Source organism: Colobus angolensis, unplaced genomic scaffold, assembly GCF_000951035.1.
Source record: "Colobus angolensis palliatus isolate OR3802 unplaced genomic scaffold, Cang.pa_1.0 Scaffold182, whole genome shotgun sequence".
Lineage (NCBI taxonomy): Eukaryota > Metazoa > Chordata > Mammalia > Primates > Cercopithecidae > Colobus > Colobus angolensis.
In genome coordinates, this window is record NW_012114955.1 from 3404835 (window position 1) to 3408739 (window position 3905).

The window sequence follows — 3905 nt, forward strand, 5'->3', positions numbered from 1 at the left end:
GGAGCTTCGCTAGAAGCAGACTATAGGAATTTAAAATCAACGCCAAAAATTCTTCCATCAGCTTATTAACAAAACACAATTTCTGTGGGGTTCCAAGCTCCATTCTTGGAAAAAAATCAAAGCCCACTGCAATGGGTGGCCATTATACCCAGATGGAATGGAGGAGAGAAAACCCTAGAGCTTCTTCCAGTCCTCACTGACCGAGGAAAGCTGTTCTTCCTTCTGATGCCTCTGTTTTAACAGCTGTAGAATGGAGGTAAATACTAAAAACACAAAAAACTAGCTGGGCATGGTGGTGCATGCCTATAGTCCCACCCACTTGGGAGACTGTGCTAGGAGGATCACCTGAGCCTGGGAAGTCGAGGCTGCAGTGAGCTGTGATCGCACCACTGCACTCCAGCTTGGGCAACGGGAGTGAGGCGAGACCCTGTCAAAAAAAAAATTAAAATAAAAGGTATATTAAATGAAAAAGACCTCTATTATGGCACAAACTCAGGAAATTTACAGGACATAAAGGACAAACACAATCTCCTCAAAACTTCCAGAGCAAAAGGGCCAGAAATCAGCATTGTATCAGACCTCTTCACAGCACTGGGGGCTAGAAAACCAAAGTCTGAGCCAGTCAGGAATTCCATAACCAGTGAAATGATCAATGAAATATGGGAAAATTAAAAACCTAAAAAAAATGACCTTTGTCAGAAAACTGAAGGATGTGTACGCACACATACACACACGCACAGTGACTGTGTGCGGGCTCTGAAAATGCCGAGGGGAATGTTACAGTTCTATAAGGTTTAGGAATTAATTGTTAAGTACATTGTGAATTAAATTTTAAATGATGAAATTTTTCATTTCAGAGTTTATAAAAAGTTTTAAAAGGAAATTCAAAACTATGTAGTTATGATATCAAAGTATATAATTATCAAAACCAATTCTTGAGTTAACAGAAAACTATAACTAAATTGTGAAGGCGAATGGAGTAGTATGTGTACAGGTGGTAGTGAAGTTAAAGCTAAATTCTTATTTCCCATAGTAGAAAAATTCAAAAAATTCAAAAAATAAAGTCAAAATGAAGACATAGAGGTATGAGCATTTTAAAATGTAAGTAACAGAATCATTTATCAGAAGAAACAGATAAATGATTTGAAAGCAGCTGCCTGCGGGAGAACAGAGTAGGGCAGAGAACAGCTCTTTGCTCTGGGACTCAGTGCCCTCTTACTTGTTAATCTATGGATATATATTACATTGACAGAAATCAAAGTTTAAAGAACGAGACAACTCAAATGCCAGTCGAACCTGTGAGTGGATAAACAAAATGTTGTCTTTCCAAATAATGGAATATTATTCAGTCATAAAAAGGAATGAAGTACTGATACACACTACAACATGGATGAACCTTGAAAACATCATGCTAAGTGAAAGAAGCCAGTCAGAAGAGGCTGGTACCTTCTATCATGTATCATCCCTATTGTATGTATGTATCATGTGTCATACCTATTGTATGATTCCATTTACATGCAATGTCCAGACTATGTAAGTCTACAGAAAGCAGATTTTGCCAGGAGCTGGGAGGAGGAATAAATGAGGAATGTCTACTTAATGGGTACAGGTTTCTTCTTGGGGTGATAAAAATGTTGTAGAGTTAGAGAGTGGTGATGGTCACACAACATTGTGAACGTACTAAGGCCGCTGAATTGTATTCTTTAAGATGGTTAAAATGGTAAAAATGGTAAATTTTGTTATGTGAAATTTTACCTCAATACTAAAGGAAAGAACACTGTATAGTGGATTTTGTATGGCTAGTACAGATTCCATTGTAGTTTCAGTTAAGTAAGAGTTGTTTACAAAGTCTCTGCACTATACATTCTGCTTTAGTTAACACGGAAGAGTGAATAAATGTATGCCTTTGATGATGTATTATTTCCATAGTATCTGAGGAGCTGTCATCATTCTGAATAGCTAAGATTTTAGGCACAACAGACATAAATGAATTATAAAGTAACCTCAAAATAGAATATCTTATCATTTACAATACAGAAGTAATTCGTGCTGCTGTTCTTTAGTAAACATCTTCCTTTCTTGTCATCTGACACTTTTGAAAATGGAGAAGAGAAAACTTAAATTCAGAGTTCTGGGTAGTAATGTCTTGTGAATGAGCTTACACTATGTTTGGCTTTACTTTTTTCCAATTAGATTTCATTTCTCTCTCCTTTGGCACCCCCTCATTCTGCACGTATTTTATTGTCCCTTTTTTTTTTTTTTATTCGTCAACTGTTGAAACAGGTGAGTTGGCTACAAAGAAGAGCTTAGTCACTCAGAGTCAACTAAGCAGCAAACCCTGGCCATCAAGACTTGAACTGATGAATCAGCTTCAAATTTGTTTTTTTTGTTTTTGTTTTTCCTATTTGTTTGGGTTTTTTGTTAGGTCACCAAGAAGAGTTTTAAAACCCTGTCTCACTAAATGGCTTTTTTGGATCTATACAAAGCTAGTTTTTTCTCATAAGTATGTGTTATTTTCTCATAATGAGATTTCTCGTTGTTATATTAAAAAAATTCAGGCCGGGTGCAATGGCTCATGCCTGGAATCCCAGCACTTTGGGAGGCTGAGGTGGGCAGATCATGAGGTGAAGAGATCAAGACCATCCTGGCCAACATGGTGAAATCCCATCTCCACTAAAAATACAAAAATTAGCTGGGCGCGGTGGCATACGTCTGTAGTCCCAGCTACTTGGGAGGCCGAGGCAGGAGAATCGCTTGAACCCAGGAGGTGGAGGTTGCAGTGAGCTGAGATTGCGCCACTGCACTCCAACCTGGCGACAGAGCGAGACTCCGTCTCAGAAAAAGAAAAAAAAAAAAATTCAACCAGGATAGATGTAATAAGTAGGAGGGACTTTTTTCTCTAGGCAGTACCACTTATTCTTTTCCTGAGAATGTTAGTTTTATATGGATTGTCGTTAAGCATCACTTGGAAAAGCTACAAATAATGCAGCTAAATGTTTAAGCAATTAGGAAATAGAAATTTTTTAATACAGAGTTTTGCACTGCAAAGTGTTTAAAAGTATTAAAAGACTGTATTACACAACTTTGTTGTAGAATTCTAGTAATACAAATTGATACTAAAGAAAACAAACCCAGAAAGATCAAGTGACTTGGTTCACACAGCACAGGAATTAAGAAGGAAATTAGTATTCTTTGTTGAATATTTCCCATTTGAATGGTTACAGGAAAATTAAGTATTTGCACATTATATACAAATTAATGTGTATTGACATCATAGTGGAAAATGACGATTTGTAAATCTGGAGCAATATTTGATATACTTACTAATAAGTTAAAATTAAAAGTTTCAGTGTATTAAAATATTGTTACTTTTTAGTAAGGTATATTTGATTTTTAAAAAGCATTTTTGACTGGTTAGGGTCTTACCATTTTTTTGTTTGTCCCACTTTCCCCCAGTAATTTCACATAATAGCAGTTTTTGAGTTAAATTACCGTAACTATTATGTTTCCAGTTATAAACAAGACCACCTAACTAAAGACTTTGCTAATGTTCCTTTATTGTCTGTAGAGGGAGCTCCCACATTCTAGCAAATCTATGTGTATATTTCTTCTGTCTTTCCATACACACAGAGAGGTGTACCTGGAATACGATATCTATTAGGCTATTAAAAATATGACACCAGTCCTGAAATAGAAAAAGGACATTAGTGGAAAAACTAAAGAGATATGAATAAAGAGTGAAATTTAGTTAACAGTAATGCACCAATGTTGATTTCTTAGTATTAAGAAATAGCCTGGGCGGCTGGGTGCGATGGCTAACGCCTGTAATCCCAGCACTTTGGGAGGCCGACATGGGTGATCACCTGATGTCAGGAGTTCAAAACCAGCCTGGCCAACATGGTGAA